This window comes from Nannospalax galili, unplaced genomic scaffold (genome assembly GCF_000622305.1).
Source record: "Nannospalax galili isolate Female #2095 unplaced genomic scaffold, S.galili_v1.0 scaffold363, whole genome shotgun sequence".
Taxonomy (NCBI): Eukaryota; Metazoa; Chordata; class Mammalia; order Rodentia; family Spalacidae; genus Nannospalax; species Nannospalax galili.
Window position 1 is genome coordinate 3,171,154 of NW_008351176.1, and position 15,398 is coordinate 3,186,551.

At 39.7% G+C, this 15,398-nt stretch overlaps 1 protein-coding gene and 1 pseudogene across 1 annotated transcript in view; one reads left to right on the forward strand and one right to left on the reverse strand.

Moving 5' to 3' along the window:
- Asic2 (acid sensing ion channel subunit 2) overlaps positions 1–15,398 on the forward strand; it is a 1,226,389-nt gene that overhangs the window by 759,324 nt on the left and 451,667 nt on the right. The gene's annotated exons all lie outside the window — the stretch shown is intronic.
- On the reverse strand, positions 3,389–4,242 carry LOC103746072 (annotated as a pseudogene).

The window sequence follows — 15,398 nt, forward strand, 5'->3', positions numbered from 1 at the left end:
TCTAGTCCTTCACTTCTTTAGTTAGATTTATTCCAAGATATTTTATGACTTTTGTGGTTATTATAAATGAGATCACTTCCCTGATTTCTTTCTCAGTGTGGCTGTTTTTGGCATATAGGAAGGCTACTAATTTAGGGGTGTTAATTTTATATCATGATACTTTACTGAATGTATTTATCAGCTCTATGAGTTTTCTGGTGAAATTTTTAGGGTCTTTTATGTATAGAATCATATCATCTGCAAGTGAGGCTACTTTGACTTCTTCCTTTCCAATTTGCAACCCCTTTATCTCCTTCATTTGTCTTACTGCTCTAGCTAAGACTTCAAGTAGTATATTGAATAGTAAGTGCTTTACCCACTGAGCCATCTCTCCAGACCCCTCATGTACTATATGGAACAGGAATGGAGAGAGTGAATATCCTTGTCTTGTTCCTGATTTTAATGGGAATGTTTTCATTTTTTTTCTCCTTTTAGCATGATGTTGGCTGTGGGCTTGTTGCATATTGCCTTTATTATGTTGAGATATGTCCTCTGTGTCCCTAGATTCTCCATGACTTTGATCCTGAATGGCTGTTGGATTTTGTCAAAGGCTTTTTCTGCATCCAATGAGATGATAATGTGGCTTCTGTTCTTTATTTTTGTGGTGGATTACATTTATTGATTTATATATATTGAACCATCCCTGCATCTCTAGGTTGAAACCAACTTGATCATGGTAGATAACTGTTTTTGTGTTTTCTTGCATTTGGTTTGTGAGTATTTTATTGGGAATTTTTCTATCTATGTTCATCAGAGTGATTGTTTCATCTTTTATCTGGTCTTAATATTAGAGTAATACTAGCTTCATAAAAAGAATTTGGGAGTGTTCCCGCCTTTTGTATGTTATGGAATAATTTGGGGAGTATTGGTTTAGTTCTTCTTTGAAGATTTGGTAGAATTCTGTGCTGTATCCACCTGGTCCTGGGCTCTTTTTAGTCAGGAAATTTCTAATTACTGCATATAATTCATTGGTTGTTATGAGTCTGTTTGAATTATCTATGTCCTTTTGACTTAACTTTAGTAGGCTGTACATATCTAGAAATTTGCCAATACTTTTAGATTTTCTTGTTTAGTGGAATATAGATTTTTAAAGTAAGTCCTTATGGTTTTCTGAATTTCCTCTGGTTCCATTTTAATGTTTCCCTGTTCATCTCTGAGTTTGTTAATTTGGATCTTCTCTTTCTTTTGGATAATTTGGTTAAAGGTTTGTCGGTCTTATTCTTTCCAAAAACCCAACTTTTCTTTTCATTGATTTTTTTGTATTCTTCTCTTCATTCCTATTTTATTAATTTCAGTCTTGATTCTAGTTATTTCATCCATTCAACACTTTTTAAAAAGAGTTTTTAATTTTATTAATTTATTTTATGTATATGAGTATTGTCTGCATGTATGTAAGTGTACCTGTGTCATGCAATGCCTGCAGAGGTCAGAAGAGGGCATCAGATTCCCTGGAACTGGAGTTACAGATGGTTGTTAACTGCCACGTGGGTTCTGGAATTGAAGAACACCCAATGCTCTTAACCAATGAGCCATCTCCCAGCTCCCCCATCAACTCTTTTTAGGTGTTGTTTGTTCATGGTTTTCCAAGGCCTTCAGGTGCAGCATTAATTTATTTACATAAGATGCTTCTAATTTTCTGGTGTAAGAATTTATGCTATAAATTTTCCTCTTAGGACTGCCTTCAATATGTCCCAAAGGTTTTGGTCTGTTGTAGTTTCATTTTCACTCAATTCTAGGAATATTTTTAATTTCCTTCTTGATTTCTCTTATGATTCAATTTTCATCTAGTGATGTGTTGTTTAAGTTCTATGAGTTTGTGTTCATGTTCCCATTTTTACTGTTATTGATATGAGGGCAGATAGAATACAGGTTGATAAATTTAAATTTTCCTAAATTTGTGGAGACTCGTTTTTTTGGTCTGATATGTGATCAGTTTTGGAGAAAGTTCAATGGCTGTTGAGAAGAAACCATATCCTTTGATGCTGAGTGGAATGCTCTGTAGATGTCTGTTAGGTCCATTTGATTTATGGTGCCATTTAACTCTAAGGTTTCTCTATTTAGTTTGTGTCTGATCTATCTATTGGTGACAGTGAGATATTGAAGCTACCCATTATAACTGTGTTAGAGTCAGTGTGAGATTTTATATCTAATAAAGTTTCGTTTATGAAATGGGTTGCCCCTGTGTGTGGTGCATATATATTTAGGACGGTAACATCTTCACATATTTTCCTTTAATGAATATGAAGCAATCTTCCCTTTTTCTTCTGACTGGTTTTAGTTTGAATTCTATTTTGTCAAGTATTACAATAGCTACACTGCTTATTTCTTAATTCCATTTGCTTGGAATATCTTTTTACATCCTTTTACTCTAAAGTAATGTTGATTTTTGTTGGTAAGGTGCATTTCTTGAAGGTAGCAAATCAATGGATCCTGTTTTTTAATCCAGTTAGTCTGTGTCTTTTTACTGGGGACTTGAGATCATTGATATTGAAGGTTATTATTGACCAATACTTATTAATTCTTCTTATGTTGGGGTTGTAGTGCTGTTTTTTTTTTTTAAACCTCTTTTGGTTGACTGTTCTGAGACGAGTTATTTATTCTTTGTGCCCTCTTGAGAGTGTTTAATCTTCTTTTTAGATCAAAATATTCCATGAAGTATTCTCTGTAGAACTGGTTTCATGGACATAGATTCCTTAAATCTGTTTTTATCATGGAAACCTTTTCTTTATCCTTCAATTACAACTGATAGTTTTGCTGGGTATAGTAGTCTGGACTGGAATGGGTGTTCTTACCTGACTTGTAGGATAATGATCCAAGTCCTTCTGGCTTTCATAGCTTCCACTGAAAAGTCAGGTGTTATTCTGATGGGCCTGCCTTTATATGTGACATGATCTTTCTCACAGTTTTTGTTATCTTTTCTTCATTCTGTACGTTTAGTGTTTTGACTATTATATGCTATGGGGAGTTTCTTTTCTGGTCCTGCCTACTTGACATTCTGTAGACTAGACGCCTCTTATATGTATCTCTTTCCCTAGATTTTGGAAATTTTCTTCTATGCTTTTATTAAAAATATTTTTTGTGCCTTTGACCTGCATTTCTTCTCCTTCTTCTATTCCTATGATTCATAAGTTTGATGTTTTACAGTGGCCCAGAGGCTTTACATATTCCATTCCTGGCTTAGACATTTTCTTTGATTAAGTGACCCATTTTCCCCAAGTTTATCAAGATCATATATACTCTGTTCTATTTCCTCCACTTTCTTTTTGCTTCTTTCCTCTAAGCTTTTTGTTTTGAATTTCTGATTTTTTTAATGGACTTTATTCACTTTAATTTTTGTCATATAAAAGCTCTATGTAGTAGTCACAGCTGGAGCCTGGGTTCTCTGCACAGAGACTCTGGTGTGAGTTTTCACAAGATGGTTGGTTAATTACTGATCAGGAGACTTGGTGAAGACCATATCTTTCCAGAGATCATGTGTTAAACAGCTGTAGGTCTTAGATATGGCATCAAATGTGGCCTTGGCAAAGTTGTCCAGGGTGGCAGTGCGGTCCCTGGCTGATGTGTAGCAGTCATCAATACAAGCCATCAGCAGCAGCTTCTTAGGCACAGGAGCAGAGATGATGCCAGTGCCTCTGGAGGCAGGGATGAGGCACACCAGTGCAGAGTCACAGCGGTCTGTCACCTTGCGTGGGATGGTGTGGGGCTTGCCAGTCTTGTTTCCCTGGTAGCCTCTCCATACAGGGACAATAGATAGCTTGGTCAAAATGATGGTCCCTTGAATGGCAGTGGCTATCTCCTTAGAGCACTTAACACTCAGACCAACATAACTGTTGTAGTCCCCAATGACAACCAAAGTCTTGAACCTGGTCTGCTGGCCAGCCCAAGTCTGCTTCTGCACTGGTATGATCTTTAAAATCGCATCTTTAAAGGATACTCCCAGGGAAAAGTCAATCTCAGATTCCTTAATGGTCAAAGAGAACATGTTGATCTCCTTCAGGGACTTGATCTTCATGTCTTTGGCCAGGTGGCCCTTCTTGGTAACTAAAATACATTCCTTGTCTTCAGCTTTGCCTCCATGAGCCCCATGGCCCTGACCTTGGCCCCAGAGATGGCTACCAAATCTTTCCAGAAGCCTCTGCAGCCTCCCAAGCCCGGACCCCCAGGTCCTCCAGGCCGTCCTGCTACACTGGAGTCCTCTGCCATTTGGTGTTCCCCAAGGAAAAAAAGAAGTTCCTGGGTTTTTTATTTCAATTTGGCTTTTCTTCAGAGAGTCTATCTATTTATTGGATTCTGATTTCATGTTTTAAGTTGTTTTAGTTATTTCATTCAGCTGTTTGTATTTTCATGGTCATCATTCAGTATTTAATTCATATCCTCCTTGGGTTTCCTGAACATGTTTATAATTGCTATTTTGAAATCATTGGCTTGAATATCTGCTAGGTTGTCATTCATAGGAAACATTACAGATGGGGTTCTAATTTCTGAAGTATATAATTATTTTTGGTTATTCATGTCATTTGTGCTATTTCAATGAGAACTAGGTATCTGGACTCGTGTGGTAGTGTTTCTTCATATGGATAAGTGATCTTATCTTTGCTGAATGTTTGTATCTTTGTTTGCTGTTTCTCAGACTTTTCAGGTTATGGCCCAGCTGAGTAGTGCTCAGTATTGATGTTCAAATGGAGTGAAAAATATCATCTCGGTTCAACTAGAGATAGTGCAACTTTTCAGTTGAGGTTTCAGGATTGACCCCACATAGTCCTGGATCAACGTGGTGAGCTGAGGGCTACTAGGTAAACAGGTTGGCTAACAAATTAAAAAGGGGGAGCACTCAAGTCTGGGGCCCACAGGGCTGAGATGGCAAAATGTAGTGAAGTTTCAGGAAGGGAAACCCAGGGCCACAAGTCTGGAGTGGGGAAGAATTCCAGTGACCCAAGCTGGTCTGAGAGCTGAGATAGTGGAAAGAACTCACCCCAGCAAGTCTGGGGGAGTGCGCAGATCTGTGGTGGGCAAAGATTCCAGCAACCCAAAAAGGCTGAAATCTGAGATGATCGGGTACCAGGAAGCCTCAGGAAGGAGAACTCAGGATCCGCAGGTCTGGGGAGAAAGAATCACAGTAACCCCAGCTGGTGTGAGAGCTGAGATGGCTATAGTAGAGGGAACTGACCCTGGCAAGTCTGGGGGAGTGCACAGATATGGGGAGGGCAAGGATCCCAGCAAGTCTGCAGGCATATTTTGAGGTCGGTAATACTCTACATTCAAAGAAGACATCACAAGAAAGGAAACCTGTAATGCACTGACCTTAAATAACCTAGCTGTAAAACTGGTTTAAATGTTAGCAAACTGAATTCATCCATATATAAAAAGAATTATACACCTTAATGAAATGGAATTTGTATCAGAAATACAAGATTGGTTAATTCATATACCATGTAAACAAAATAAAGAGCAAAATCCACAATAGGCACTGTAAAAAATTCCATAAAACTCCGTGTAATTCATTATAAAAGTTTTAAATGAAGAAATGACAGGAGGGGGCATCTTCAGTTGGATAAAAGGCATCATTGAAACCCTATAGCTCATGCAATACCTAATGATGAAATACGGAATGTTTTCCCCAAAACATGAAGTAAAAATGTCAAAAACCTCAACTCTCACCACTTCTATGTTATTTTACTGCAAGTTCCAACCAACACAATAAGCTAAGAAGAAGAAATTGATGACACATAGACAGGAGAGTAAGAAGAGAAACTGCCTTCATTCTCAGAAAACATGATCATATCTGTAGGAAATCTGTGAAATCTACAAATAAAATCTATTAAACAGTGGATAATTTTAACACAGGGACAGGATCAGCTCTTCAAAATGTATTGTACATCTACAGGCTAGGGATGAACATTGCAAAGTACAATGACATCAAAAGGAGTAAAACACTTAAGAATAAGTTTAAGAAAAGTACAAACCTGATCACCAAAAACTGTAAAACAAAACTAAGATAAATGTAAGAGCCTCTAAATTAGTGAAAAGACAGCCCATGTTCATGGATGGGGGGAGAGGAGCCACATTCGCTCTAAACCATTCTAGAGATTCAACTAAACCCCAGTGAAAATCCCATTGAGCTTTTTAAGGAAATTGGCAAGCTGATTGCACACTTTACATTCAAAGAATCTAAAATAGCCAAGACTGCTTTTGTAAAATAAAAACAAAAAGTTGGAGGATTTACATTGTTGAATTTCAAAGCTTATTATACATATATAAAAAAATCAGTGAGGTGTAGTACTAAGGAAAGAATAGATCAGTGGAACAGAGCTGGGATTCTCAAAATTAATTCTTTCATTTATAGTCAATAAACGTTGTTTTTCAGTGCTGAAGAGCAAATGCAGGGCTTGTACATGCTAGGCAGGCACTCTACTTACTGAGCTACACTCTCAGTCCAATCAATAACTTTTGACAAAGTACTAAGTTATTTTAGTGTGGGTGACTGTCGTTTACTTAGTAAATGATGCTGGGACTACCAGATATAAGTATACTTTAGGGATTGAAAAGAAATATCTTTCCTTGTTTGTTTCTAGATTCATGGTTGCGGTATCTATGATAAATTAACAAAAGAAAGAATAAAAATTCACTTACTTTGAATTTTATATGACACACAGTCTTCCAAAGGAAATGAATACCAAAGAAATAGGGCAGCCTGTGTATTTTTTACTTAGGATTAGTGAAGAGTACACAGCTGTGTAGACGTATGATTGACAAACAAACAGGTCTGGCTGATGATAATAAATTAGGGGAGCTTAGCAAGGCTTACTTGCTCACAGTCATCTGTGTCCCATCTTCAGTCATAAGGATGCTCTCTGGTTATTGGCAAGACACTTTCGGAATGAAAGTGATAATGACCTTCCCCATGAGATCAGTTAAGTTTTATAGCCTGCTTCCTGAAAGGATAGAAGAAGGCGAGGAATGACTTTTTTCATTTCTATGTTTTCTCTAAAGAGTTAGAGATGTAGCTCAGTGATAGAGCACTGGGTTCAATCTCCAGTAAGGCAAAAGCAAAGTTAAGGCATCACATTTTGAAGTGGTGTGCCATAGGCCCTACCAATGTCATACATTAAAGTTATCTCAGAATGAATCAAAGACCTGAATGTATGAGTGAAACTGTACAATTTCTTTACAGCAGAAAATCTTTCTGACGATGTACTCAATTAGGATTTTTAAATGGTCTTCAAAAAGTTCCACAAATAAAATGAAAAGAGGTCCAGCTATTGGTGCAGAACTGTAAGAACTCTTGAGAGCCTGAGGCAGAAGGATGATGAGTCTATGGCCAGGGTAAGCTACATAGAGAGATTGTCTAAATAAATAAATAAATAAATAAATAAATAAATAAATACAAAAAATAAAATAGGCCGGAGAGATGACTCAGTGGTTAAGAACACTGGTTGTTCTTGCAGAGGACCCAGGTTTGATTCCCAGTAACCACATGGTGGCTAATAATCATCTGTAATTCCAGTTCCAGAAGCCCTACTGTGCTCTTCTGGCCTCTATGGATATTGCACTCACACAATTCACTTACAGACATGCAGGTAAAATACTCATATATATAAAATAAATAAATAACTAGGGGCTGGAGAGATGGCTCAGCGGTTGAGAGCACTGACTGCTCTTGCAAAGGACCCGGATTCGATTCCCAGCACCCACATGGAGGCTACAAACCATCCTTCACTGCAGTTCCAGGGGAATCCAATGCCCTCTCTGACCTCAGGGCATTGCACGACAAGGGTGCACTCACATACATGCAGGCAATACACTCATACACATGAAATAAAAATAAAATTTTAAAACTAAATAAATGGCGGGAGGAATGAAAAAAGGAAGAGGAGGAAGAACAGAAGAGAAGGGAAAGTTGAATATTTGAAATATCAACATTGTAAGGTATATAAATTTTCATAATAGAAATGACATATTCAAAATATGTAAAGAACTATTAAAAGAAAACATATGGTCTACTCTTTCAAATGGATAAAATGTTTGCATAGACATTTCAACAACAAAAAAATTTTCACCCATGAATGACAGGAAAATGTATTCTACATTATTAGTCCTTAGGGAAATTCAGTTTGATACCACAGTGAATTGTTACTATGCACCCATGAAGATTGTTGTATTTAGAAAGGCCATGATTACTTGGTAAGAATGCAAAGAAACTAGAATGATCATTCGCTGCTGCTGGAGAGGCAGGAGAGTAGTCACTTTAGAACACAGCTTGGCACAGCTGGGGAAAATAAACATAGTGTTACCATGTGACCCAGCAATTCCTACATTTCTAGTCAAGAAGGATGAAAACGCAAGTTCACACAAAGACTCGTATGCAAATGTTCACAGTAGCATTGTTCATAATAGTCAAAACATAGGAACAATCCAATTTCCCATTAACTATCCAACAGATAAACAAAATGTGCTAGACACGGACAATGAAATACTACCCAAGGATGGGGAGAGGACTCTGGGTAAAGTGCTTGCTGCATAAGCATGAGGATCTGAGTTCAGATTCTTAGCACCCACTGGAACTGGACTGCCTGTAACCTCAGTGCTGAAGGGCAGAGACAGGAGGAATGCCAGTTCAGTTTATCCAAAACTGGCAAGCTCCAGATTAAACAAGTGGATAAGATGTAGAGCGATAGAGGACACCTGCCATCAACCTCTGGCCTCTGTGCACACACATGGGGGGTGAGTACCTGTACACTCATACAGCACAAAAATGCAAACAAAGCATTAAATTACTAGGAGATATTACATTGTGGATGACTGTCTAAAACATCATGCTAAGTAAAAGGAGCCAGAATCAAACACTATATATTGTATGATTCTATTAGCATGCCATTTCCATAAAAGGCAAATTTATAGAGATGGAAAGCAGATGAGCATTTGCCTGAGGCTGGGGATGGGACTATGAGTTGACTGCAAATGGGCACGAGAAATCCTGGGGTGATGGAAACGTTTTAAACCCGGGTTGTGATGATGGGATTGTGTGATGGGTGCACAAGGCGAACATGAGTGTGTAAATTATACCTCAAAATATCTGCTTAAGAAATAAAGGCCAAAGCAGTTATTCTGCTGATTTCTTTGTCCTGTCGAGTGGTGCCTCACCTGCATTTGTGGTCTGTTCCTACTTTCGACTCCAATCCATGCTCACATCTCTAGAGTTCATTACCTTGTCCTTTCCACTCACTGCTCCCAAGAGAGTCCTGAGGTCACCCAAGGTCTTGCTGCCGCTTGACTCCCACCCAATATTCTGCACTAATCCCTGGATGTGTGCAAATATCCAAAAGACTGCAAGTCTCTTCATTTCTCTGGTTTTTCACCTGATTTCATATGACCCCTTGTGAGACTCAGTCTCTCCTTGATTTCACCAGGCCTGAAGCTTACATAGTCTACCTAATCCAGACATTTTGTGGAACTTAGGGGACAAAGACAGAGGAAGGCAACGTACACTGCACACTTGCAGCAACCTGGCTAGGCCCACAGGGTACGTCATTCACAGCACGTTCTTAAGCTTCTTATGGAATTTTAATGACCCTTCCTCCACATTGCTTCCCCTATACACCCTCTCTTCTTTCTTCTTCCCTGCTCCTCCAGGTGTGTGTGTGTGTGTGTGTGTGTGTGTGTGTGTGTGTGTGTGTGCACGTCCCTCCTTTTTGTCTTATACAGATTAGCTTCTCAGTCTTCCTTGGGGCCATACATACTTGGGTTCCATTGTCTCGGATCATGTATGTCATCAGCAGGTCTCTAGATTGAAAGTCACTCACACAAGAGGGCTTCAGATGACCTGAGCAAAGAAGATATTTCTTGAAGAGATCGGCTAGCTTAAGAACTGCCAAGAAAACTGTTGGTTCACTCTCAGAAAGTGGACATACTGAGCAGCACAGCTTCTACAGACTAGATAAGAGAAGACCATGTATCTGCCATCACTGAACCCAGAAACACTAAAATTTTTATCATTGCTGCCACTACCCCTTGAAACAGGATTGCTGTTGCTCTCTGACACTTAACCACTGGCTGTCATGTGACACTATTCCTGGGGAGATATGAACAATATCTGCTCACCGTGGACGGGGAACCAAAGACAAGCCACCACAATTTCACTTGGTGAACCAATGATTTTTATTGAGGTTATTCACAGGAGCAGAAATGATGCAAAGACAACAGCATCATCCAAGCCCACTCCAACATGAGGGGTTGCTCAGGGAAGAAGGAAACCTGGAGTGCACTGCACAACTCAAGGCAGCTCATCAGGTTGGAGAGTGTCCTTTCCAGGTAGCTCCAGTGATCTGACTCTTCTGCGGGCAGCTCATCAGGTTGGAGAGTGTCCTTTCCAGGTAGCTCCAGTGATCTGACTCTTCTGCGGGCAGCTCATCAGGTTGGAGAGTGTCCTTTCCAGGTAGCTCCAGTGATCTGACTCTTCTGCGGGCAGCTCATCAGGTTGGAGAGTGTCCTTTCCAGGTAGCTCCAGTGATCTGACTCTTCTGCAGGTGTTCTGGCTGCTCTGAGCATTTCTCAGCTGGCCTTGGGACTTTTATATATGTTTGGTCAATTTCAGGGATTTCCTGAAGCTGATGAGTTGTTTGCTCCCTGAGGCTAAGGAGCTTCCCTCCAGGTCAGAATGTTTCACTTCCCTTCAAAACATCCTGCTGTTTACCTACCTCTAAAACATCCTGCTGTTTACAGTTTCCCTCCTAGAAAGGTTTTAAACTCTGTTAATTGCTATACAACACTGGCCTTCCCAGCTTTTACAGTGCAAGAGAGTCTCAGTAAGATTCATGCCACAGAAGAAAGTGCAAGAAGGGTGGCCGCCTGGTACGGAAAGGAGCTGCACATAACAAAAAATGCTTTTATGACTAATTTGAATAAATACAGAGTGTGCTGATCCGATTTTTGTTTGTTGTGATCAAATACCTGGGAGAAAGAATTTAAGGAGGAAAGATCTATTTGGGCTCATGGTTTCAAAGGCTTTAGCCCCTACTCAGGCAGTTCCATTATTTCTGAGCCACCATGAGGCAGAACATTAAGGTGGAAGGGTCTGAGGGAGCAAAGTGGCTGAACTCATGGTGCTCAGAAAGCAGAGGAGAGTGTCTGCAGGAGCTGGCTTGCCTCTTCCTCCAGCCTATGGAATGGTGCTGCCCACATTCAGGGTGAGTCTTTTCCCCTTATTTAATCCTCCCCGGGTGCACCTGGAGGTGTGCACTACTAATCTCCTAGGTGTTTCTCAATCCAATGACATTGGCAATCAGGATTAACCATCACATATGGGTAGCCCGATGTGCTCAAGAAAATGATCCAGAAGTTCTGAACTGATTTTCTTAGCTCAGCCTGTCACTTGTTTATATGGAAATATAACTCAGAGGTCAGAAGAAGGCATTGGATCCCCTGGAACTGGAGTTATGGATGGTTGTTAGCCACCGTGTGGGTGTTGGGAATTGAACCCAGGTCCTCTGCAAGAGCAACCAGTGCTCTTAAATGCTGAACCATCTCTCCGGCCCCAGCCTGTCACTTGTTATATGGAAATTCAAGCTTATGAAGAAGAAAATTGGGAGTTGTGCTGGAGGAGAAGGAAATGATTGACATTGTCCCGCTCTTTCTTTATTATGCACAGGGTGACCCTCCCAAGCGGGGTCTTCTCTGTGTATCTGTGCCTTGTTTGCTCATGAGCAGGCATTATCACTGAGCAGCCCACACTCCCTCCACCCCAGGAAGCAATTACAGATCTGTAAACAGATGCTTACCTTATCCTGCAAACGGCTAAAGAAGGCTTGAAGCCAAACTCTTCTTTAAAAGGAATGATCTTTTTGTTGTGATAAAAATATCATACTCTGAAATTTTGCTTGTTGGGTACAGTGAGAGAAGAATTTGCCTAAAATATTGAGACACCATTATAAATATACATTTTTTTCATGACATTTGGTGGGACTCTGTGTGACCCTAAAGGTTTCTGGTTTGAATAAAGCAGAAATGTCAACTGCAGGGACCCCTCCACTCTGGACCAACTCATATTTTATTACTCAGTTCATTCTTGGCTGCCTAATAAAATCCTGCAGTTTGCCCTCATGATGGCTGCCTGTTCATTGGATAATCTGTCCAAAAGTCTATAGGCTGGAGGGAACATGCAGTTGAGAGTCCATGTTAGATCCAAAACCCAGCCCTGCAAGGCAGAACTGAAACCTGAAGGTCTTCATGATCAAGATGGCCTGACAGATGTGTTTTGTGTTTGCACGTGTGTGCTAAAATAAGCTTTCAGAGCTAGAGAAACGGCTCAGTGCATTTCTTAAAATGTTAAAAGTTACATGCTACTCTTTCGGAGGACCTGGGTTTGATTCCCAGGACCACATATGGTGGCTCACAACCACTTGTAACTCCAGTTCCAAGGGATCTGATGCTTTCTTTTAGCCTCTGCAGGCACCTGCATACACATGGTGTGCACACATACACTCAGGCATACTCATATACATATACATACAATAAATAAATCTTCAGAAAAGTAAATAAAAGCTTTATATTTAAAAATAAATATAGAAAACTACACCAAATAAATGGATAGTCTGAGGAAATTATTGAAGAAAATATTGTCATAGCCACCACACAACCCATGAAATTGAACCTTGCCACCGACCCCAGAAGTCTTTTCCATATGCCCCATCCAACCCCAGCCTTCTCCCTCCCTCACAAAATAACCCAGTTCTCATACTCATAGCAGAGAGTCTTTCACATGTTTTCAGTTATCACTTATGTATGCATCCCCAGGGATCATCCCTTAGTCTTGACCATTTTGAAGTGTCGGAATGTCAGTGAAACTATTACAGATTGTTCGCCATCTCTGTTTTCTCCTGGGTTATCTGTTTAAGAATCTGGATCACCTGCCCGGGTTTCCTCCACTGTCTAGGTCCTGCTAACCAATCCCACAAGGGGCAATGCACATACTTCCTCCACTGTCCCATTTCTTCCTAGGGATGGCTGCTGCTGGGTCTGGAGTCTGATGCACTCAGGCTGAATCCTTAGGCCAGACCACAAATGGTACATCAGGAGGCCACAAATGCTCATATAACTATGACAGTGGAAGCCATGGATAATGAATGTCTCTATTCTGTAACTTCTTAGACAATGTAAACACTGATTTCCTAAATTAATCATTAAATTTTTCTTTTGTAGAATATATAAATGTATATACTTTAAGAAACTTCCATATGGCGTTTTCTAAAGGCCTTTGCTGTTACTTATCTCTTCCTATAGTCCCACCTCTACCTTGCCTTCCCATTCTCCACCCCATTTAATCCCTCCTATTCTATCACTCCCCTTTCCCTATTCATATCACTGCATTCTATCCTCCCCCAGGAAGCCTCCACTGCAGTAACCATTGTTTGTTAATTTCCTTACCTCTTTGGATGTTCCAATTGAAACATGCATATCTAAGAATTCTGGAAGCTAACATCCAGCTATGAAATCATATGCATAATATTACCAATATATATGTCTACAAACAATTAAGAACACATAATAATGCAATAAATGTGATAGATTTTTAATCCATTTTAACCATTTTCCTTACCAAAATTCAAGTGCTCTCATTTCTAGCTAGTGGATGTTCCGGTTCTTACATCCTTTATTGTGATTCTGACAGTCTTTGATGACCTCTGTCATTCATTATTACAGATTATCCCATTCTTACCTTGTACTTTTGTGTTATTGTCATCATGACCTGACATGAGTCCTCTCTCAAGGTGCCCTGATTCCTTCTAGTGGAACACGGCATTTCAAGGCCACAATCTGTGTGCTTGGGATTGTTGTTATTTAATAGGTTTTTGTTTATAGGCTGTTAAATTGGCAGGGCTAGAAAATACAGCGACTGTCCTGATACTGCTGGCTCCGATCCAGACTCCAAACTGTTGAGTTCCTTTAACCTCTTGTCTATTACATCACATCTGACATTCCTTCGGTACAGCGGAGTGTCCTGGGCTCTTGAGCACTCAAAAGATGATAAGATTGGACTAGACAATCCCAAGATTAATCATTTGCTTTATCTCCTGTTACCAACTTCACAACCTCAGAGAAACAACACAAGCAGTATAACCACAAATGTGATTCTTGAAAACGTTTAGAAAAAAATCTGTAGCCACCTCCATAGTCCCTGTGTCTGTATTTTCAGACTGCATGGCAATTATATACTGTGTTCGCTTCTAACCTTCATCTGGTCTTATTTTAATAAGGATGTGCATTCAGTGCTCACTCCCAATCTTTAGCATCAATGTCTCTTTGATTATTTTACTCATCTGTGGCTTGTTCTCTAGTGACTCCCTCAAGAAGTGCTCCCATGAGCAGTATTTCTCAGTTTGGCATTATGGCTCACATCCGTAATGACAGCTCTCAGGAGGCTAAGGCAGAAGGATCACAAGTCGAGGACAGGCTGAGCTATAGAGTAAAATCTTTTCTCCAAAAATAATAATAGTTTTTCTTGTGTTCTTACATATTGATGAGCGTTCACTGTGCTCTTTCTACATAAATGTCTCTTCTGGATGTAAAATTCTTGATGTGTGTTTTCTTTACTTTAGCATCTGAAACAGCTTCACTTTTGCTAGTACAAAGCATTGTTATCAAAAAGTCTGATGATAATTCAATTTTCCTTTCCCTTATAAGCTGTTTCTTCTTTTTTAGTTTTTTGGTAAGAAGCCAAATACTATATTTTCTCCTTAAAGTGCAGTAATTTCACCAGAATGTGATTTTGTTTGGTCATTAAGGATCAGTTTTTCAGGTGTATTATGTATGTGGGTTCTTCACATACAAGCTCAGATTTATGATTTCAAGAAAGTTCTCTTGAATTATAATTGCTAATATTTGCTCTTGCTTTGGTTTTCTCTTTCAGATCCTCCTATTATCTACTGGGCATTCTATGACTGTTTAAATATCTTTTCATCTCTATTGAGTTTTTGTTGCTCCTGCTGCTGTGATTACTGCTATGCTTCTCAATCTTGAAGAGTTTTGTTGTTCTTTTAAGTCAGGGTCTCACTATGCCTTGCCCAGACTGATCCTGAACCCCTGGGCTTAAGCAATCTTTCTGTCTCCGTCTCCTGAGTTCATGGCTCACTTCTTTGTGATTTTTTTAAAAAATGTCCTCCTTTAATCTCATATTATTCATTTTTCCCATTGGATTATGAAATAATTTTTAATTTTTTAAGTTTTACTTTTGGAAAATTTCATGTGTGAATACTGTATCTGCATCATCTGCATGCCTCCCACCCCCTCCAAATCTTCTCATGCCTCCCCCCCCCCTCCAACTCTTCTCATGCCTCCCACCCCCCTCCAACTCTTCTCATGCCTCC